General features: G+C 38.6%; 1 long non-coding RNA gene across 1 annotated transcript; it reads right to left on the bottom strand.

Annotated features, from left to right (window-relative positions):
- Positions 1 to 647: 647 nt before the first annotated feature.
- On the bottom strand, positions 648 to 17,797 carry LOC116559508. Its single transcript, XR_004272483.1, has 2 exons — positions 17,189 to 17,797; positions 648 to 6,521 (listed from the first exon to the last, which is right to left on the bottom strand). It is a non-coding gene; the product is annotated as an uncharacterized LOC116559508 (long non-coding RNA).
- Positions 17,798 to 24,640: the final 6,843 nt, after the last annotated feature.

The raw sequence follows: 24,640 nt of genomic DNA, 5'->3' as shown, positions 1-24,640 counted from the left end.
TCGGGAAATAATGACTTGTAGGGGAAGGTCACAAGTCAAGGGTTATATGGTCATCATGCTGGGGCTCCAGCTCTTTAGGGGTTTGTGCTGATAGCAAAAACATTGTTAAGTCTCTAAATAATTTGAATGATATTAGTACAAGACACCAGAAAGAGGAAAACAGCAATGGCTTGATGACAGCAAGCTGACAATGGGAAGCATTCTGTGGGCTGAGATGATTGTAAAAGCAAACAGTGGTGATATTGTCCTTCTGGTGTTATTGTGTAATGCTGTAATTTATGGATGAAGTGGAATTTCAAACAAAATAAACAGACTTGAATTTGTTAACTAATACAGTAAGCATAGAACATTCTGTTATGTGAAAAGAGAAATGGAATGTTTTATACACTCCTGCTATTTGCTAAACAGAAATATGTTTATATTTGGCATAACATCTTGCTTTTGGTTTTGCTAGCTTTTTGAGAATATCCATTTTCATTTAATCTTGAACATAGATACAAAATGTAGGTGAAAGAGGAATATCGTCAACATATATCATTGTACCATTATATTATAGTTCTAGTATATTTCACCAGCCAGAGAAAACTCTTCTGTAGAGTGTCAACTAATTTACACTTCTCTTTGAAAATCTGATGTCTCTCTTATCACAAATATCATGGGGATGTTGATGGCAACCACAACAACAATAATAACTTTATCTCTACCCCAAGTGAAATGAGAAAGGTTCCACTGCCCCCTCCCAGGGCATGTGGTAGGAGTTTGGCTCATGTCTTCAGTACCTCACTGCTTGAACCTCCAGGGGATCACACAGACGGGCAGGCTGTGGGGCTCCGACCCCACCCCACAGCAGTGTCTAAGGGTGAATGTTTGCAGTTCTTGAAGCTCCGGCGGGCGTGTGTTACAGGATGCTCTCTCAGTTTGCCATCTATAGGCAGCTTTTGTTAGCTCAATTAGACCCTCTACCTTATCCCAAGGACAGAGGGCTTTCTGTATCCCATGATTGCTTGCTTCTGTGTACCAGAAGAATCGGTCACATGTGACTTGGAGAATGAGTGCAAAATTGTATTGAGTGGAAGTAGCTCTCCAATGATGGGGAAGCCAGAAGGCAGACGGTTTTCCCATGGAGTAGGGCTACTGGGGGCCCCAGCTCTCCTCCCATTGCCCCAGTACAAACTCCACCTTGTCCCACCGTCAATGGCCTGCCGGTGCCTGTCCGAGAGCGGGCTCTCTCCCAGCGGGCTCTCATGATCAGCCGCATGTGCCTTTTTTCCCTGGATGTGTTCCTCATGCCGTCTAGTGGCTTCACTGTGTCTGTCCTGTAGGGTCTCTGGGTTTTTATAGGCCCAGGATGGGGGCGTGGCTGGCTAGGGTGGGCTTGGAAAATGCAGCATTTGGGCGGGAAAGCAAGAATGCTTGGACTCACCTAGATCCATGGGGGTAGAGCCCTAGCCAGAGAACCCACCTTTCTCTACCCCTTACTTCCCTTACCCCACTTCCTTAACACCTAAAGGGACCATGCTCTTTCCTTCCCAGTACTCCCGTATCACAAGTAGGCTGTGATATCATGTTGAACTATTTGGTTGCAGTTTCACTTATAAAAGAAAAGCTGCTTCTCTGTAAACTATAAAAAGCAGGTTTTTATCTCAGTAAGCACTGTTAACAATAAATGACTTCAATTTACGGAGTTCTTGAATTCACCAGGAAGTGAGTCACCAACGACAAATTATGTATCTTATGTCTCAGTGCTGAGAGTAGTGCCTGGCACTTAGTAGGTACTCAGTAGGTATTTGTTGAATAAGTTAATACTCACTTCTTCTACAGGCAGGTATTGCTTTAAGTCATGGTTACATCTGTCAAAGACAAAACTTTGAGACAAAATGAACAAAGGCTGTTTATTCATAAACTGATAGCAAGGGAACCCATCTGCTGTCACTTTCGTTTCAGCAGGGTTCCCGGGTGTTAGAAAGGAAAGTGATTTTTACAGACTAAAAAAGGATAGGCTGAAACAGCCTCTGACTGCCGAGGATTCGATAAAGGTGAGATTTCTGGAAGCCGGGATGACTAATTGATCTTCAGGTACATTTGACTGCCCTTGGTTGGCTGGGAGGGAACAAACAAGCAGTTTGGGGACATTCTGGAAATGAATGCTAGGAACAGAAGGTTTTTCGTGGCCAGCCATTTCCTGGAACATGTAGCACTCAACGGGGTGCCTTTTTTTTACAGCCAAACTGTCATGATGGTCCTTTATGAGAAGCTGACTGATTGGGTCAGTTTCTAACATCTGGGTTCTCTCCCCACTTCATTCTCTCTCTCTCCAAAAACGAAAACAAAACTGTCACCTAGTTGGCAAAAACCTCCTAGAATAATTAAAATAAATAAATGTAATTTTTAATTAAAAAAAATGCTGCCCCTCAAAAATCCTAAGTGCAGTAAAAAATAGGAGTGATATAATTTCATATGTTCATAAGAATTCATCTGATGCAAGTAAACTTGCATTTTTATATTAAATCTTTATTTAATCACAGCTGTGGTCTTAAGACAAAGATAAGTTCAATATTTTACCGAAGTTTGAGTGATATCAGTGAAGCATTGTCCTGAAGATTCAGGAACACGCTTTTTATAGATGTTATTCTATTTACTGTGCAAAATAGCTACCTTAAAAAAAAAAAAACCTTCCAAGGATTCACAACCTTTCTAGTGGCTTTGTCTTTATTTATTAACTTATAAAACGACCATCTGGGGGGAGAGTATTAGTGACCATGGGAAATTTTAAGTAGAAATTAAACAGACCTTTGGCTTTATGCCCAGAAAAAAATGTCAGTCCTTTGCAGAAAACCAGGCAAAAGATTAAAAAGATTCCATTATATCTATAATACAATCTTCTTATGGCTTTAGTACAAGTTTCTTTTCTGCTAACAGAAGTCCCTGCAGAAGGTTTAAACAATCTCAACAATTTCATTATGTGAGCGTAGCTAAATCCAATAATGTAAAAGGGCCTAGAGAGCCTCCCATATGCTCGGTTCCATACCCTTTCCTTCTAGGGGAAGTCGAGAACTTGGCTCTCAGGAAACTGATTCTACTCCAATTGCCCGGAGCACAAATCTTGCATTGTTGACATCAACGCAAGCTCTCCTGAGGACACACAAAGAAGAGAAGGAGCCATTAGAATTTCTCATGACCCTGCTTTGAGCCAAATCCAGCTTCACTTAAATGAATGAAAATGCTTGTTATATGGCCCAAGAAGCTATTTTGTCCATTTGAAAATTAATTAGACCGTAGCTAGATGAACAACCCTAGGATGCTTTCACAATGTTCTTAGATGCATGACCCTGGCTGAGTTCCCAATTTTAACAAGTTTACCCTAAAGCAAAAACATGGCCTTTTGGCTAAGCTAGTGCTACAATTATAATGCTTTCCTGAGTGGTGGCAGCTAAAGCATAACCTCGCCAGAAAAGAGTTAGTTAGGAAGAGAGTAGTTAAAACTTTTGCATGAAACGCTAACAGAAGATATTTTAAAGGCATTTTTTTTTGTTTGTTTCAAGGAGCCAATTTAGTTATTCATTTCACAGCTGGGCTTGGAGAAAATGTTAAAATCTTATACATTTAATTCACTCTAGATTAAAACTCCTTGAGGGCACAGATTTTGTTTCTCCTTGTAGTATTTTTAGTATAGTGGGACAACAAGGTTGGTAGGTAGACTAGAAACATAAAACACAGATTCAGATGCAAATCCTTTTTTCAAGGTGTCAGCCTGAGGTTGTTCACAGCCGGCCATTGATAAGAGACAATCTTTAGGTGTATAAGGTTCTGAGCCACTCCACTCACAAAGAGACTAATAACTACTTTAAAAAATAATCTATACATTGCCCCATTTAAGAAGGTCCTCAATACATGTTAGGGATAATAATATAGCAGATGCTTAACTCTCTGTAATGTGGAATTGAGAGCAGAGAAAACCAGAGTTGGATACACTGCATGAAAAATAAAATTCCACCTAAAATACCAAAAATAGAGAAATTATGGAAAAATGCCCAACTCACAACTTCTTTATTGATTGAAAAAACAAAAAGTCTTGCAAGGTGACCCTATCCCCATCATAGCTGATCGGGACAAGGACAGACATCTCATTCTCGTAGAGCTGATTCATTGATAAATGACAACCAATTGCATTCTTTCTCTGTCCCATTTGGGATCTCTCTCAATCTTTCTGCACATGCTGTCTCTTTCTGGGGCAGCCAATTGAGGATCTTTGCATATAAATAAACACACATGCCAGTTGACTTGTGTAGAGAAGCAGAATAATATACAGCGTTCAGGTGTTGAGTCGGGGACAGACTAAGCGGCCATGTCAGCTTTAGATTTTTAATGCAAAGGAAGATTATAAAACTCTGAGAAAGAACAATGGAGCAGGCCACCTTGTACTCTTAAGAATTCTTTCCTCTTGCCAACCTACCTCTGTACAATTTCTCTGTCTTTGGTATTTTGGGTGGAATTTTATTTTCAATGCAGTATATCCAACTCTGATTTTTTTTTTCTGCCCTCCTCATCAAATTACAGATATTTAAGCATCAGTTATATTGTCATCTCTAATATTACCCTACAGCAAAAACATGGCCTTTTGGCTAAGCTAGTGCTACAATTACAGATATTTAAGCATCAGTTATATTGTCCTAAATGTAGGACCTTCCTAAATGTAGCAACCTACAAGCTGCTTTTTAAAGTAGTTATCAGCCTCTTTGTGAGTGGAGTAGCTCAGAATATCTCTGTTCAAATGCATAGACCATCTGCAGATAAATGGTACTTTTAAAGTTTTCCTAATGTAGCTAATCATTTTCAGACAGTTTTGACTGCCCTCCCTAATTCCAGATTATTTCTCTTTCCTTGTATGACCTTTACTGGGGACTGATCACCATTATTCCTTATGTTCCTCCAAAGAAAGTTTTCCGGGTCTGGGTTCTCAAAAATCTCACATGGTTAGAAATCTTTGGGTGGTGTAGTACCATCATGTCAGAAAATGAATGACTCTGAAAAAAAAAAAGAGGCATTAAATACCTCCTCTCATGCTGTATATTGATGAGGACTTGTGTTGATCTGCATAAATCTGGGTCTAAACATAATCCTTTGAATTGAGTTTAAAAAATCATATCATTTCTTTTTGTGGAGGCACATGACTTCTCAGAAGGGAATAATTCCTCAAGTGACATGACAGCATTGGCCACTTTTAGGTTATCTGGAACCCACTGGAGGTCACTTCTGCTAGCAAGGAGAAAGGGTTTGGGGCCTATAACTTCGTTTCCTTAAGGCATGCTTAAACACTCCGCTTCTCCAGATTTGCTGAGATGCCCCTTTATCGTTTCTATGAACTCCCCTTTTCGTGAGCTCACTCATGTTGAATTCTGTTCCCAGGATTTTGAAGTGCTTTCACCATCTGCCCAAACAACTAAAACTTTCACAGAACGTTTAACAAGTATCCAAAACTGTGGATGGTTTCAGTTCCTATCTTCTGTATTTCCTCTTCCCCTTAGAAGAGAACTGACAGGGATCATCTTCAAAAAGTGGGTTGACTAACAAAAATCTGAGGAAGGACTAAGGAGGCACTACAGAGGCTCCCAGGCTGGCTAACAGGTCCTATATGAACCACGACAGATTAAACAGAAAGCCTTATATGACAGGCAAACACAACTCATCATACTCAAACTAAAGTGGTAAATATAAAAATATAAATATAACAATAATAGAAACTTTTATTTTCTGTGATGCTTTACGGTTTTCAAAGCACTTTTAAATACCATTTCATGATTCAGTCTCACAACAGACTGGGTGAGAGGGAGACAATTTATGTCCAGATTGCAGGTGGAAAAACTGATCCTCCAAGAGGTGAAGAGATCTTGCTAGAAGAGCAAAGCCAATCGTGGGTAGGGGCACATGCGGTACAGTCAGCGACTTGGGTTGAAATTTCAGTTCCCACTTTTTATTAGCTGAATGGATTGGTACAAGTTATTTAATCTGTCTATGCCTCAGCTTATCTATCTGGAAAATTGAACAAAATGATGAGCACTGCTATGAGAGCTACAAATGTACAATTCTCCCAACAATCCTATATAAAGTAGGATTCCTATTTTCCAGATAAAGAAATTGAGGCAAGTAAATATAAGTAAAGGAACTTGCTTAGGATTACATGGAGTATGGCAGAGGTAGGATACAAGCCCAGAAAATGTGCTACCACTGTATAGCCTTTGTACCTCTTTCATTGGTTGGTGAGAGGAGTAAATAGCTCCGTGAGATGATGCTAAGTCTAGCACAGTGAGAGTTCAATATGCACTAATAACCCACTCCTATTTGTAAGAAGCCCCTCTTACTTACCGGCTGTCTTTCACTACAGAATGGAAGCTCCACAAGGGCAAAGTTACTGGATTCCTTCACCATTATGTAACCAGGGGCTCTGGGTTTTGGGGTATAAACTGGGAAAAAGTACTTACTTGAGTTCTTGTTTCATGAATGTTCCAGGAAGCAGCTCAGCCCTGGAATTAGCAAAAAATGGGTTAGATCCAGAGATGTTTGAGTTGGATGTGAACTTTGGTGAACTCCCCTCATTGCCATACTAAAAACCCTGCCCAGGAAGGAGCTTATTGGCCATTTTCTGTACATGTGAAATATGTGGAAGCACGATGGCGACTGCACACACACTGAGGTGACCCCAAGTCTATATACAATGATTCAGCTAACTAGCCCAAGAAAAGCCCTGTTTTTGCCTTTGGAGAGACACTGCTTTGGGAACTATCCCCGGTGCCCTCCTTACCAGTTTCAAGTAATAGTAATAATATCTCTTTAATAAATCCTTCTTGTTTGTGGTCATCAGGCTATCACCAGCCAAGTGATGGAATCCACCCATAGTATGGTAACAATATGAGCTCTAGAACATAGAATGGTATAAAATAAGGCATCAGAAATTAATGGTTGAGGAAATGAATGGATGAGTAAGTAAATGCAACTCATATTTAGATGTCTTTTTGGAAGTTAAGGAAGGTGGGGGCCAGAACAGAAGCATGAATTATTATCCCTGAGCTTATTCTCCAAAACGGGTGCACTTCAACAATTTTAAAGAAATACCATTAATGTAAAAATTAAGGCTCTGATGAAAAGCATCTTTGGAATTAGAGTGAAATATACAATTGAGGCTTCAGAGGTCACACCTTGAGACACATAGAAAGGTGGTAGAGGGCTATTTTGTGTATGTGTGCACTTCTCACCCACCAATGGTGCAAACACTACTTCCTTCTTCCCCCACCCTCCACCAGGCTTGCACTCACCCCACCACAACCTCTGTTCCCCAGAGGAGAGAATTCAGCTGCAACCCTGGACACAACGAGCCAGTTTGAGGGCTGAATGGATCTTAAACCTCCTGAGTCCTATATCAGTTTTCCATCACCCCTTTTGACCTTAAATGCCCCCCAAAGAATTTCACAAATAGACTAGGATCCAAATTAAAGAACTAGATTGAACTTAGGCAGAAAAGTGAGAGTGTCCTTTAAATGCCAATAGGCATTTGCCTTTGGCATAACAAAGGAGTTAAAACATAATTAAGATCTGAAGACTGATTACAGGAATGTGTATGATTATTTTTATTATTTTTCCTCTTTCTATCTTTGTGATAGGATGTGATCAACCTCTGCCATGCTCCGTTGCTTAGTAGCAGACAGTCAGAGTTTTAATTATATACTAAAATAAGCTAAAGAACAGAAAACTGCTTTATGTCTAATACGTATATATCAAGAAAGGCATGTGACAGCATCTAAATTGCTTTAGTGCCTGATAAAGAGTGTCTCCGGTAGGGTTGTCATCAAAAGATCACGAATGGAGTAGGAAAGTATTATTAATAAAGCTGCTACTCTCTTTATATGTCCTCCATTGTTTGTGATTCCTTGTTAGAAGCTAGAAATGAATTTTTATCTACCACTAATTTCATCAGTTTTTTTTGAGTCTGGGAGAAAAAAAAAAAAAAAAAAACTTTTGTCAATTCCACTGCCAACCCTAGTTCTCCAAATAGAATTCTTTTCACTCCTCCAGATCTGCAATTCCCAAAATATTATATCTCGCAATAAAAAATTAAAGAAATAGTTCATTCATTCTTTTAACATTCAACAGAGCAATGTTCCAGCAGCAAACCCCAGAGGAGTCTCTGCCCTCATAGAGATTAGATTTTAAGGGGAGGGAAAGATAATGAACCATTAAAACAATGAAAAGATAATCACAGACTACAACCAGGGTTATAAAGAAAATGAAATATACTTCAGAGGATTAGGTTTAGCTGCAAGTGACAGAAGATTCAAAATCATTTGGCTTTAACCAAGCCTGTGTTGTGATTCATCCTATATATGTTGGGTAGCTACAATTTTTTAACAGTGGCATCTATTCTGATTGACCAATGCCCTATTTTGTTTGATTGCATCAAGTTTATATGCTGAAGCAGTTACTATGTATGTTGAATATTAATTGTGGCCTAGATAGTTTATTTCTCTCTTTCTCACATTAAAGAAGGTCAGAGATAGGTTCTTCAAGGCAGCTTCATGAATTCATCAAAGGTCCAGATTTGTTCATCATTTTCAACATATGCTTTCCACCTCATGGACCAGGATGGTTGCTTGGGCTCCAGCCATTACATCTGCATAGAGCACAAAGGTGAAAAGGGGGCCATATCTCTTCCCTGTAAGGATAATTAGTGTTTTGTCCCAACAGTAAAAATGTAGATTGTGGCTGCAGGGAAAGCTGGAATAGGAAGATGTCATTCTGGGTGGCCATAGGCTCACCTAGAAATTAGGCAGCAATTCAATTGCTAAGGAAAAGGGAAAGCAGGCAGGTAGTTGACATTGCCACACAGGGTGATGTGATAGAGAGTAACTGGTATAAAGCGGGCTTCTCCAAATAGGGGAGTCAGAGGCCTTCTTAGGAGCTAACGGCTCAACTGAGGCCTACAGGATGCCACTGAGCCAGCCATACAAAGCGGGAGGAAAAGACTTAAGGCAGAAAGAATGTCTCATCCCAAAATAGACTGGACTTCTGCTCATGGAATGATTTTAACCTCACTTTATAGTAATACTATGCAGTTGTTAAATTTCTCCAGGCTGGGATTATAATCTGGTTTCCTCCTAATTTTCAGTTCTCCAAACCCTAAAGCATGTTACATTATAGAGATTTTTAAGTTATTGAAATAAAAATCAACTGATGCCAGCCAGCAATTTGGCAGCTGGTAGGAAGATGGTTGAGAACATATTTAGTAGTAAAATATTAATATTATTTGATATGTTACTTAGGGTTGTGCCTATGCAGGGGCAGTGGACAGAGGTGGCCAAGCCAAATAAAGTGTCCGTGTAGTATGTCTTTGAAACCACCCTGAGTGGTGTAAACAACAGGCCAGGTTCAGACAAAGCTACTTACAATTTAGGATATTAATCACAACTCACATTACAATAACGTGATTTGGTTTGGTGTTCACTGGAATAGATCTGATTGTATGGAACTAATGTAATGTTTTGTGTGAATGTCGCATTAGTTATGCATTTGTTATGTGATTTTCATGGGTGCCAGAATGTAACTCATTGGAATAAACAGAAAAGCCTAGGGGCATTAATGCTGAAAGCTTGAAAGGGGAATTTGCCTTCGTTAAACCTTCCCATACTGTAATTAAGGTGACATTATATCCAGTGCTTTTTCTAAATGAGTATGTTATACTGACATCAAACAAAATGCGAAATCGGCAATACTGTTTATTACTGGAGATCTCACGTGAATAAAGATCCCTATAAACTAAATGATTTTGTCTAAGCATATTATGCAGTGGCAACATGCTCTATTACAGAATATAGAGATGGTGTGCATGGATACATGCGTATGTGTTTCCAAGCTTTCTCTTGCAAGCTGACCAACTCATAGAAGGAGGGAATTGCCACAGAAATCATTATGGGTTTGATTGAAGAATCTCTATGAGCATGCTTTTTCCAAACTGACCAGATTTCCCACACATTGGGATGTATCTAGCTATGAACCTAAGACCAAGTCTGTGAGACGAAGAAATCATGTCTGTTCTAAAGCTATTTGAATGTGAGCTTCATTTTCAGGGGCAAAGACTATGTCATTTTCATTTCTGTAACTCCAACATCTAACACAATGCTTGACATATAGTAGGTGCTCAGTAAAGTTTAAATAAATAAATAGCAACTCCCATTTGTAACAATTTCCATTTTCCTAACAGCTCTCTTAGTCCCTTTCAGTGCATTTAACAAAGATCCAATATATAATATAACTTCAAGACAACAGAAGTTAGAATTGATAATGAAACCAATGCCATATACTATGCATTCCATTGTATACACCCACCTCTCTCTGGAAACCTCTATTAGTAGGAGACATTAAGCATATGTGACCATGAATCACACAGTACACATTTAGGTGTGCTTTTCCTTGCTTTATTTTTCTAAAATTAGACAATTTTTAATTTGAGCCTACCACCTTTTATTAAGGAGATGGAAAGTTAATCTTTATAATTTGGGCTTCTCTTTCCTTTTCCATTAATTTTTATGTTTCAGGGGAGAGCTTATTGAAAAGAACATTGAGGGAAGCAAGGCATTTGGTCCACAATGTCATTCTCTTTGATCCTTTGTGAAAAGCCCATAGGAGTCTTTCTCAACTCCCTCAGCAAGGTCCTTCCATGATTGGCTGTTTCCTCCTTTAATTCCAGGTCTTTCTAAGTGGGTGATTAGGCTGCTAAGGCCCCATCCTACCTAAATGCAGTCATTTTTTTCATCAAGGTATTGCTTCCTCTCCAGGGACTTACCTCGGAACAGCTGCAGGTCCTTTCTGCTCTCAGGTCCCATAAAACTATTTGGGATTGTTACCATCTCCCTAAGCTTTAACCTAAGTCATAGTGCACAGAGCCCATCTCTCTGCTACCCACCAATATTTCTGTTCTCATTACTTTATTTTGGACCTTTTCTTCTCTCCTGAGAACTTGTTCTGAAGTTTCTTGAGAAAATCTGTGTAACCAAATATTTGTGCTTTGTGGTTTTTTCTATTTTCCTAGGAGGGGCTACCTCTGTTTCCTCTGTTTCTAAGTCCATAAACACAGAATAATGTGAGCTTCACAAAGTTATGGATAGACCAAGGAGGAAGTTATAATATGGAGGGAAATTCTGGTCAGTATTATAAAAATATTATTCTACTTGATGGTTCTGTAGGGCAGGTAGAGATGGTGCAAAGAAAAAGGATGTGAGGTGGGGCTTGTGGAGTGGGCAGTGAGAGGGACTGCCATCTGGGCTATGTGAAGAGCAGCAAAGGTTACCAGAGGGATGATTAGAGTTCAGATTTTAGGGTTGAGAGTTTATCAACGTTATACAGAGCTTGAGGAAGATCAGAAACAAGTAATCAGGAAAACCTGGAGAAAAAGTGGTATAGATAAAATGGAGATAGCTATATAGGAGGAAAGTTTTTAAAAAGAAGGAAAAAAAAAAAAAACCTGAAATCTCTAACACTTCTCCCAACCAGAGTGAAGTTTACCTCCCTTCCTCTTGCATCAAAGAGGCTCGTTATTGCTTGGAGCAGCAGAGTACGGTAGAATGCTCCCTGACTTCGGAGGCCATTTCATCAAGGGCCTTGCAGCTTCTGTCTGGCTTTTTGGAACACTCACTCTTGAGTTGCTCCCTCTGAGGAACCAGCCACCATGCAGAAAGAAACCCAAGCCACATGGAAAGGCTATGTGTAGGCGCGGTGGTCAACAGTCCCAGCTGAGGCAAATCTTTGAGTCATTCCAGTCAAGGCATCAGACTTATGAGTTGAAGGAGCCTCCAAATGATTCTATCCCTGAGTCATTGAGTCGCCGCTCCCTGTTGGAGTCTTCTCAGCTAAGTCCACAGATATCATGGAACAGAGATGAGACAAGCCATTCCCCCTGAGCGCTGTTCACTTCTTGACCCACAAAAGCTGTGGACATGACAAAATGCCATTTGTTTTATGCTGCTGTCTTGGGCTGCTTTCTTATGCAGCAATGGATAAGTGAAATAGTCAGAAAGCAAATAAGAAAAATCCTGGAAAATTTGTGAGTTGGAGCTACCTATAGGCGGATTAAAAAGACAGTCCAAGAAAAAAATGAGCCTCTGTGGCACAAGAAGTGGTAATATTTATTAAATGTTTGCCTGAAACAGGCACAGGTCCTTTGACATGTATTAATGCATTGATCCTCACAACTGTCTGCAATAGGGATAGTATTTAGTCCCTTTTTATAGATGAGGAAAAAGAGGAAAAGAGAGGTTAGATACTTTGCTCAAGGTTATAAGGTAGTGAGTGGAGGATGTAGAATTTAAACTCAGTCTGTCTCCAGCATCAGTGTTCTTGACCACAACATTATAGAGTCTGGTGTGATTCAGAACTTGTGTAGGTCTTGCAGAAAATCCACAAACTTGGGAATGTTTCATTAACATATTTGATAATAGAAAAACAACTATTAGCCTTTCCCCTTATGAAATTCTATTTTAAAGCTTTATCTTTTTATCACTGAAAAATGAAGTTTGGGCTGGGCGTGGTGGCTTACGCCTGTAATCCCAGCACTTTGGGAGTCCAAGGTGGGCGGATCATGAGGTCAGGAAATCAAGACCATCCTGACCAACATGGTGAAAACCCATCTCTACAAAAAATACAAAAATTAGCTGGGTGTGCTCACGTGTGCCTGTAATCCCAGCTACTCGGGAGACTGAGGCAGGAGAATTGCTTGAACCAGGGAGTCAGAGGTTGCAGTGAGCTGAGATCATGCCACTGTACTCCAGCCTGGTGACAGAGGAAGACTCTGTCACAAAAGAAAAAAAAAAAGAAAGAAGTTTGATGTCTTATACCTTTTTAAACACTATGACTATGACCAAATGCTGTTTGGGCTTTACAACCCCTAACCAAGATATGATGGTTAATAACAGAGTTATTATTGACAGAGATAAGACAACTATTGTTTGAAAGAAAACATTATGTTACAAACACAACTGAAGAGAAAATAGCAACAGTCATCAAGTGTTGCCACGTGTGACAATAGTGTTTTCTATATTTTCTCTCATTAATTTTCACACCAACCCTCTGAGATGGGCATTTTTACTTCCATTTTCTATATAAGGAAACTGAGATTCAGAACCCTGAAATTATTTGTCTAAGGTTACGTGATAAGTCATCTACCCTTCCAATTCAAAACCCTGGGTTCTATCTGTGCTTGGTGTCTTAAACAAGAAAAGCAAACAACTCTTAATAGTGATCCAAAGTTCTCACAGGAATTTCTTCTCTATGAGATAACCCATAGGCTCCATGTAGAATTGCAAATATTTTTAAGATGTTGCATTAACCAAGCTGAGGATTTCACAAAACCAAGAATCTTTCATCAAAATTTGGATCAAAAATGTTGAGATCTCAATTTTTATAAAAGAAAGGTAATTTTAATAAAAATAATGAAGTACATTAATTCAGAATAAAGGGCACTTCTCGAAACTAAGCACTTTTAGGTTGTCTTCATTTTTCTCACTTAACCATAAATACCTGGACATGAATGTTACGCTTTGCACAAGAGCTATTTTGTGGAATGGTATTTGGAAACCGATTGTTTAGTTGACTTTGATAAATGCTTTTAGTTTTGATTTTGCACATGTGTGTGCACTCATGCATACATGAGTGCTTGTGCATGGGTGGGCAAGCGTGTTGCCAGAATAGAAAAAGACATCAATATTGCTAGCTAATTTATATTTTAACTGGTGACTCATAGCACACCATTATTGAATGCAACTCAATGAAATAACTAAACTAGGTTAGCCTAGCATTTTCAGTTAAATGCAAAGGTCTAATCATTAAATGAAACCAACATCGTTATTGATGAAATTCTAGTATGATCTCATGTCAAAAAGAAAAATCAACAAAGACAAACATAACTCGTGTTTATGAAATAGAATATCATTGTGTTATCACAAATATATTTCATCTTTGGACAAAGTTTACTTGGGTTTTGACAAATGAAGAAACAGTCAATTAGTCAAAAGTTGTTCTTGGGGAAACATGACTGAAAACACCATTCCTGTTTCTGGTCTCATTACAATTGTTATAAAGTTGGACATTTCTTTCCCCTCTCCTTCCTAACTTAAACTTTGCTGTATCTCCAACATTCCCACACATAACTCAGGAACAAACTTAACCCCAGCAGCCCCCACCCAAAGTCCGATTTCCCTTCCAACCTGCCCTCTTCATCTCTAACACCTGTTTCCAACACAGCTTCCTTCCTAGAAGTGTGTGGGGCAATCTTCTCGCTACCTTAAAACAGCTATTCTCCAGCCTAAAGCAACGTATTTGTTTCTTTCTACTTTCTTTTCTCCAACTTTTCTATTAAGAAAAATTTCAAAAAACATACAGTTTATCATCTTAAAATGTACAATTCAGTGGGTTTTAGTATATTCACAGTGATGTGCAACCATAGCCACTGTCTAATTCCAGAACATTTTCATCACCTTCAAAGAAACTTGAACCCATTAAACAGGAACTCCTCAATCCCCCTCCCCACCTCCCTTCTCCCTCCCTACTTCTTGCTTCAACTAATAGCATGTCTTCTCTGGGCCATGAATCCCAGTGTAGTAAACATGTATCTAGCTTCTGTAACTTGACGTTTTCACATTGGTCCTATAGGCATATGTTGGACATGCTTTGTCCTGGACAACCTGGTAGTATGTTTCAGTCACCTTGCCTAGGTTCCCCGCCTTCCCCATCAGCCCTCCCCATTCTTTGGGAGGAGTCCTTCTCCCATGAGTTTACTTTTCAGTATAAACCAGCCAATCCAGACTTTACACTTCTAGCCACCTATTTTATTGGGCTCTTATATTCTTGCCACTATCCACCTGACCCAACCACTCCAAGGCCAGTATTAGACAAGTAGGAACAACCCCCATATCCCAGAGTCGACTGAAATGATTCAAACTGGCCAATTCTAGGTCTGCTTCTTTGCCTTTCCCATTCCTTCCCACAGAAACCACAATAGGGGCTCTTGTCCGTAATTCCCTGCTCTGATCTGTCTTGTGACCTGCCCTGGTGCTTCCCCATGGGGCCCCCATTGCGTGGAGTGGCATTCACCTGAATCTGTCTTTTCAATGGCAATTGTCTCCTGATCTGTTGGTCTTATCATGCCTCAAAATTACAAAATACACTATATTCTAAAACATTCTGTTGCCATCACTCATGCTGGCCTCACTAAACACAAAGACAGGAAACACAGAGCCCACACTCTGCCACAGAGCAGATGTGTGACCTTAGGGATGTCTGTTAACCTCTCTGGGTCCATTTGTTTATCTGTCAAGTGATGAGCATTTAACATTTTATAACACATATCCCACTTTTGGAAACAGAAGAATCCTATGCCTCTATTGCCCTCCTCTGCGTATGTGTCTTCACACTCAAGAAGTGGTAGCTTCACACTTCCCCAATAACAAGATATTTCCTTTCTACATTATTAAATAGCTACATTTCCTTTTTGAAATAAAAAATTTTATACTATTTGCTATACTTTTTTAAAACTGTGCACCTTATTTTGTAAATCATTGGAATAGGTGATTCTAATTTCTCTCCAAATTTTGAAATTCTGTTCAGAACATATTCAAAAGTATTACTTGAACTGTTACACATGAGCATTCATTTGCTCATCCATTCAAATATTTATTGGTTAAATACTGGGTACACACAAAAGAAAGGCATGGGAATAACTGGTATTGAAGTGTTCCAGATCCAGATTGAGAAGTAACTATGTTTTCCTATATTTGTAGGTTTAATGTAGGAATGCTGCCAAGAATAGATTAAGTTTTAACATGGCACACATTTGTTTGTTTTTGGAGGTGACAGAGAAGCTACCCACTTGCGGTCCTAAAACTTGGCCAAATAATGCACTTTAGTAGCATCCTATTTGGTAAGAAAATTTGTGAACTGGTAATATCCTCCTAAATGCATGCCTTCTTCACCAAGTAGATTGGAGCTGGAAAGTAGGTTTCACATTCAGAAACAACTGGGATCAATCAGCTGTGGCTGCCAATAACATATTTTTGTGAATTGTGAAGCCATGTCCAAGCTCAGAGAGATACTGTGGTCACTGATTAGCAATGCCGGCCATGAAAGTGGTTTCAGGAAGTAGTGATGTGAGAACCAAGGGTTGTGTTTTTGCCATCCTTGAGATAGATTTTCAACAGCAGAGAAAGTTTCCTCAACCTCCTTACTACTCAGAAACACTAGCAGAGACTGGGTATGAGAGGAAAAGGTGGAAAGCTATGGTGATGATAGACATTGCTAGGGCAGGATCCTTCTCACACATTAAATTTGTTGGGAGATGTCAACCTTTGAGGGGCAGGAGAGGTCTGAATTTAGCAAGTTAACATATATCTCATAGCCACCCCCCAACACCAAAAAAAGTTAAGAAAAATATCATTATAACTATCCTTTTCTAGAGTGAATCATAGCACAGACAACACCATTTGTGCTATTTTGTTTCTTGTTTAATTTTCAATTTTGAACAATGTATATATGCATAACACTGACAGTCAGAAGTTCCTCATCTCAAACTAGATATAATTAAAGAAAAAGTTCATCTGACAATGAAGGAAATAAATATCAAATAATATTATCCAGTCTTTTATGCTAATCCCAATAAACAGATAAAATCTGCCTTCAGGTTTCACTAACCAAAGTAAGACATACATCCCATGTTTTTTGCTTCCCACACATTACAAAAAAACAACTACATCTCATTAGCTTTGTTTAGGAAACACACAATCCTTAGATGGCTTTTAAATTCAAATTCAACTATTCTTATTGAAGCTACAAAGGGGAATTTAATTTGTTTTTGCTTAAGCAGGGAAAACCTCATTAATTTAGATTGTCTGAGTAGTAAGCCTATTTGGAAATAGTGAAAATTCTGAATTAATATTATTCAAGAAAAGGATGAAGAGGAGCAGCAGGAAAAAGAGAAGGAAGAGGAGGAAAATAATTCCTTGCTTATAATTGCAGAGAGTATAATATATATGTCTGCATAGCTAAGCTGTTATTACAAAAGACCCCAAATACAGGTTGTATTAGTTAGGGTTCTCTAGAGGAACAAAACTAATGAAATTATTCATATATATATTATTATTATATATTAACTTACATGATAGGCCATCTGCAGGCTGAGGAGAAAGGAGAGCCTGTCCGAGTTCCAAAACCAAGAACTTGGAGTCCGATGTTCAAGGGCAGGAAGCATCCAGCACAAGAGAAAGAACTAGGCTGGGAGGCTAGGCCAGTCTCTTTTTCACACTTTTCTATCTGCTTATGTTCTAGCTGTGCTGGCTGCTGATTAGATTGTGCCCACCCAGATTAAGGGTGGGTTTGCCTTTCCTAGCCCACTGACCCAAATGATAATCTCCTTTGGCAACACCCTCACAGACATACCCAGGACCAATACTTTGCATCCTTTAATCAAGTTGACACTCAGTATTAACCATCTCAAGCCCACACTTTTTCGACTTGAACCCACATGCATCTCCTGAGATAATACATAATCTTCAAACAAGGACAATAAAGTCATAATTATGCCTAACAGAATACAACTATCCTTCATAGAACAGCAAACCCACCAATCCCCAACTCAAACACTATTACATAAAGTTAACAGTATTTGAATGCTGATGTAAAGTCAATAAATCTTGTCACGTGATAAAGGAGAAAGCAAATAAAATGAAGATATTTTCTTAGTACAAATGTATACATGCACAAACTTTTTTTTTTTTGAGACAGGGTCTCACTCCATCACCAGGCAGCAGACTGGAGTGCAGTAGCACGACCTCAGCTCACTGCAATCTCTGCCTCCGGGGTTCAAGCAATTCTCCTGCCTCAGTCTCCCGAATAGCTGAGACTACAGGCGCGCGCCACCATGCCCAGCTATTTTTTTTTGCATTTTTGGTAGAAACGGGGTTTCACCATGTTGACCAGGATGGTCTCTATCTTTTGACCTCCATCTCCTTCTTTTTCTACAGTTTGAGCTGGTTTCTTGTCGCTTTCATAGAAAATATTCATATTTGTGATCAGTAGACAAAGGCTGGTAAGGTTTGCCACAATATTGTCAATAAAATACAGTCTTATTATTTTTCTTAAAAAAAAAACATAAATGAAAGTGCTTGGTTGGGAGAATCTGTTTGCTAGGACTGTGGAAATATTTGTTTACAAGCAGCATGTTATCACATCTCATTTACATGAGTTCTTGGGAGAATAAAACTTCCATGTGAATTAAAATTAACTTACAGATAGCTGAACTTAGCACTTTATTTAAATGGCCAAAATTTTATCTTCACTATTTTTGATGATAGGTTTTCTCAAGTGTATGATTCTCTACCTCTTGAAACAGGCTATAATGAATATAATTTTACCTGTGTGTGATGGCTCAGGGTCATCTTTAAGGTTATTATTACATTGAGCTGTAACACAATGATGTCCTTGGGGGCTTCAGAGACCTAATGAAGGTTTTGGTCCCTATATGAAGAGGCCCTAGAGAGCAGCACTTTTAGTCTGTCTCCTTTCCTTCCAAACCCCTTCAGATTTACTGCTCCAGCTCTGCTGTGGGTTTCAGAGAACTGCTAATCCAGTTAAGTCTTTAACAGTTAGCGGAATTGTGTCTTGTATGAGGAAAATGTGCCTCGTGTAAATATCTGGGCATTCTGCTTCCTGTGCTGCAACGCATAAGCTTTACTGCTTTGATTTTGGCTATGAAGAAACCTTTTCCTTCCCTAGTTGCCTGTTTTTTCCACTGGACTCTGGTTAATTAGAAGTTGCTGGATCTGTGACCTAGTTAAAGAAGTTTTTCTATAATTAGAAACACAGGTTGGACTCGTTAGGGTCGTGAGATTTCATTTTGTTAAGTCACTTGTAAGCCATTTCTTTCTACACTTTGTAGAAATTCTACTAGGTTAGTCCAACTCAGACAATGACAGGATCAGCAAACGTTTCTGTAAAGGGCCAGGAAAAAAATACTTTAGGCTTTTTTTAGCCAAAAGGCAAAATCAAATATACTGTGTTGGTACTTATGTAACAAGAGAGAAAACAAATTTTCATAAATTTTTCATTGATTAAATGGTAAATGTAATAATAATTGAATATCATTCTTGTAATACAACTCTACTAAGAATTGTTTTGGCAGAAAGTAACATTTTGATTAATTGGGGTTCAAAGTTAGTGTCCCCTAGCTTCAAATTGGTTGTAAATGCTTATCTATAAAAGCCACTCAACTCACAGGCTGTTCAAAAACAGGTGGCAGTCCAAGCCTCCAAAAAGGCTGAGTCAATCCTAGCCCAATGGGTAAAAAATATGATTAGGTATGGCCTGTCAGTGTATTCCATGCCCCTGGCAATAATGAATGGTCCAGGATTAAACATACTGGCCAGTTTCGGCCAGTGAGACTCTAGGAGGAGAGAAACACTCTTTCCAGGCTGGTTAATAAGGTGCAAGGTTGTGTTTGGGGCCAATAGCCATTTTGCCACCTCATAGGGAAAGTTTGCCTAAAAATGAAGCCAACACACAGGAGAGAAGGTCTAAAAAGAAGAGGGAGTAACTGATGCATGAAGTCGTCATTTGAGTACCAGAAGTCACCATTCTGAGCTTTACCCCTGGAGTTTTTTGTTATGGAAACCAATAAACTCCCCTTCCTTATCCCTGCTTTTTTTTTTTTTTTTTAAGCCAAATGGAGATTGGTTTATGCTTTGAGCAACTGAAAACATCCTGATAACAAAGTGGGCTTTAGAAATGACAGAAATAAGAGTCCAATTGTATATAGAGGAGCAAGGGCTTGGTGAGCCCTCTGAACACTGAATCTTGTAGGCAATTTTAGCACAATGGCATCTGTGTATCTAAACATATTTAAACAGACAAAAAGTACAGTATGAAAGATTTAAAAAGTGAGATACCTGTATAGGGCTTGTGAATGGGCCTTACAGGAGTAGAAGTTGCTCTGGGTGGATCAGTGAGTGAGTGGTGAATGTGAAGGCCTAGGACATTACTGAGCACTACTGTAGACTTTACAAATACTGTACACGTAGGCTACATTACATTTACAAAAAAAAAAACTTTCTTCAGTAATCAATTAACTTTGGCTTACTATGATTTTTTACTTTTTGATGCTTTTAACTTTTTGACTCTTTTGTAATAACAGTGTAAAACAAAAACACATTGTACAGCTGTTCACAAATATTTTCTTGGCTGGGCATAGTGTCTCATGCCTGTAATCCCAGCACTTTGGAAAGCTGAGGTGAGAAGATTGCTTGAGGTCAGAAGTTTGAGACCAGCCTGGCCAACAAGGTGAAACCTCGTCTCTACCAAAAAGCACAAACATTAGCTGGGCATGGTGATGCGCACCTGTAGTCCCAGCTACTCAGGAGGCTGAGGTAGGAGAATCGCGGGAACCCAGGAGGCAGAGGTTGCAGTGAGCCAAGATTGCACCACTGCACTCTAGCCTGGGGAATAAAGTGAGACTCTGTCTCAAAGAAAATAAAAAAAATAATAATTTCTTTATTATATCCCTATTTAATACGCTTTTTACTATTTTTCACTTGATCTTAGCCAAAAGGCTGAGAAGTGACTGCTTTTTACTATTTTTCATTCTAAAACTACTTTTAACTTTTTTGTTAAAAACTAGGACAAAAACAGAGACATTAGCCTAGGCCTGCACAGGATCAGGATCAACAATATCACTGTCTTCCACCTCCACATCTTATTCCCCTGGAAGGTTTCCCTGGGCAGGAATATGCATGGAGCTGTCATCTTCTATGATGACAATGCCTTCTTCTGGAATACTTCCTGAAGGCCCTGTATTCTTAATAAGAAGGAGTACCCTCTACGATAATGATAAATAGTAAATACATAAATACATAATACAGTCATTTATCATCAAGTATTATGCTACTGTTCACAATTGTATGTGCTATAATTCTATATGACTGGCAGTGCAGTAGGCTTGTTTATACCAACATCACCACAAACATGTCAGTAATGCATTGAGCTTATGACATGACAGCTGCAATGTCATCAGGTGATAGAAATTTTTCAACTCCATTGTAATCTTATTGGACCACCATTACATATGCAATCCATCACTGACCCAAACATCATTATGTGGTACACGACTATATTTTATTGCAAAACTTGGGTCTTAGGGTCTCCATCTGGTAGAGTATTGAGTAAGGAGTGAGAGCGGGAGACCTGGTTATGAGAAATGAGCCATGAATAATGAAAAGGAGGGAGATGCAGTTATAGAGATTTAGTATTTTTCCTCCCTTTCCGTCACCCTGAGGCTCAGAGTAAAAATAATCCCAAACTTGTGCATCTGAGAAGGCAAGAGATTGGCAAGGGTAGACTTTGTCCAGTCCTCTTGAGGTCTAAGCAATGAGCATCTGTTGTTTTGCTTACAGAGATTCCTCTTCTTCCTGCTTTGGGAACAGTACTTCCCTTTGGAGTCTGGGTGAGTCCCACCTCCTTGTCTCTTGGTCCACAAGGTTTAGGTGCTGCTGAGTGAATCTAGCAGTGTGGACACATGGCCATCTGGTTTGTTCCACTTTTAGATTATGGTGATCATAACCAAGTAGGCCTGATCAGAACTACTACAGGGACTTCATAGCAACTGCGAAAGAGGTGCTGGCTTTCAACTGGACTTTTTGAAACTGCCAGAGGGGGCCTCGTGGAGAAGACCTACCTCCAAGAGGAGATTGGCGCCAAGAAAATTAGACCCAGGTGGAATGAAAGCATGTTTGAGCCCTTGAACCCAGGCATACATGAAGTTACATTTGCCATTTGGACTTTATGGTAATATGAGCCAATAAATTCCTTCATTCCATCGGAGTAGCATTCCTCTGTTCACTGTTTATTGCTAGGCAAAAAGTGAAGTATGAAAAAAGTATTTTTAAAGGACGGTGAATGAAAGAATCTGTGATCTCATCTGTAAGGAGTGGAAAAGATGTGCTAATGTATTTTTACTTGGGCTTCATAATACAGTGTTTAAATTCCAGAAGAATCTTAGTAAGTCCTATAATATGCTACAGGTATATAAGGATTAACATAGCTCTTGTGTGTTGTCCTATAAGCAATTAACAACCGAACTTTGGAAATACAACCTGGTCCATCTGTCAGGACTTACCTTCATTGAAAAAGAGTCATTGACAAGACTACATCAATTCTGACTACCATAAAATTCTTCCCAATGTCCTTCCAGCAAAAACTGGTGAGCAGAACCTAAAGTTATAAACCAAATATTTCCTAAACATTAGGTTGTCCATATTTAAAGATGTGAGAGACATTAGACATAAAGAACTTTTTATTTTACCACTCATAGAAAAGGGTACATTGAACATGTGCATAACCAGGGTGAATATTTTTGTTGAAAATGAAAACATGTCACTTTTTAAATTCAGAAATAACAATTTTTTAATGGTAAAAGTTTCCTTAACCAGAATTTTGTATTTTCAATGGAGATGAAAACCTAAGCTAATTTGTTTCTTCAGAATAAGAATTTTTTAATGACAATGACTTCTACCTGTGGGATCATAAACAAATGTAAGCATATTGTCCTTAGGAAAACAAAATATATATAGAGAGAGAGTTTAAATAATTTCTGTAAAATCTCCAGAATTTCCCAAACTCTGTTCTTTGGAGCCATTAGTAGGTGTCACACACACACACACACACACACACACACACACACACACACTCCTGTAGCCAAAGGAGACTGGGAAATATTACACTCAATCACATTAGTATAATTTAGAATGTGACAAGTCTTGCAGTAGAGATACCTGTTCAAATCTGTTTAGCTCAGCATTTCCCAAAGCTAACTTTCTCAAAATTAACTACCATATAGCATTTCCCCAACCCAGCCCACCTCCAAACCTCCATTCCTCAAAGCAACTTGTGCAACAGCTTGTGGAACTAGTTCCATAAAGTGAAGTTTGGGAAACACTAGTTTCGTGGTTTCTATTTACATAGATTTTGCTGTCTGAATAATATGTAAGAAATCTTGAGTGACAATTGCACCCATTTGGATATATCTTCAACTGACTCCATAATTAGAAATTTAAAATGCAAATTTTTCAAAAGCAAACTGTCTTTACCATTTATACGTGTTGCTGAAATCTATTTGGTTTTGTGTATACTCATATTACTTTCCAGTGTATCTGGTATAGGTAATAGGCTCAAAAGACCTACAAATATTGAACACAAATAGAATTAACCATGTCTAAATTTTACATATATACAGGACCTTGACAATTTTAATATGGCAGATTTACTGTATACTTTTTTGAGAGGAGGAGGATATATGCCTCTTGGGAAAACCAGGATAATACAAGCTTCTTCACTTACACTCTGTTCAGACGTGTATTATGGATTCATGTTATTATGGATGCAGACATAAAGCCACTGCAATTGAGCCTCAGATGTGGCAGCAAAGAATTAAGAGATCATCACCACTTCTCTCTAAATATAATGAAAATCTAACTTTACAACACTCCTCTTAAATGAGCTTTCCTCATGCTACTTGGCTATGCATTAAATCTTGGCATACACAAAAAAATAAAAACAGGGTAATTCTAACAGTTCATTTATGTTGGCTGCTGGATTATGAAGATTAACTTCTCAGATCATTTTCCAAAGAAGTCATCAAATGTAAGTACAATTGAAAATAAAATCCTGAAAAACATTTCAATATTGATAGGAAACTGAAGACAGGATATAGTCAAGACACCACTCTTAGCTGTATAATATCAGTGTATACCACAAAGGATTAAAAAGTTTAATTTTCTAGGGAATATAATAGAGATTTCAGCTTCAGCAAGGCATATTTTCTGGAAATAATATAATTATTCTCATGCAGAAGAACACATACAGAATGTACAGGTTAAAAACAATTTAAATTTCATTTGTGTTGAAGATAGTTTAATGTGATACATTGAGTTTATTATCAATTCTCTAAAATATTCTTACCCTAGGTCTTACAGACAGCAAGGTCCTTTTCTCCAAAATCACCTGTGGCTTTTTTGTACCCTGGCAGTTTAGACACATCTTCAATCTATGTTGTAATTCAGTGCTTTGCCAAATGTGGTATGCATGTCACTGCTAATACATAAAATGATTTTAGTTGCTCCAGAAAGTATTTTCCATTTTAGTAATGAAGATGATTATTATAAGAAGAGCTACCATTTACTGAGTATTTACTACATGCTATCAAGCACAAATTCTAGTTTTATTAACTCGAATGGTCTTCACAAGACTACTATGTGGTAGCTACTTTGGAGGCACAGAGAGGCCAAGTAACTTGCACAAAATCACAGAGCTGGAAATGGGCAGAGACAAGATTCAAACCCAGGAAGATGAACTGAGAGGCCATGTGTGGTGATTGAATGGATATAATTTATTTGAAAGTAAATTGGCTTAATAAATTTTTAAGAAATGTAAGTCTGTGGATATCAAATGAAGTCATACACATTGTAGGCAAATGTCCAATCTTCAGGTAACACCACTGTAATATGTAATTGTGTGGGGGGGAGATGGGGGGAAGCTGAATATGAAGGCTATGGGCTGTGAAGTG

Source organism: Sapajus apella, unplaced genomic scaffold (assembly GCF_009761245.1).
Source record: "Sapajus apella isolate SASKATOON/1434 unplaced genomic scaffold, GSC_monkey_1.0 scaffold23, whole genome shotgun sequence".
In the NCBI taxonomy this organism is placed as follows: domain Eukaryota; kingdom Metazoa; phylum Chordata; class Mammalia; order Primates; family Cebidae; genus Sapajus; species Sapajus apella.
The sequence above is the reverse complement of the archived record's forward strand: the minus strand, read 5'-3'. Positions and strand labels throughout refer to the sequence as shown.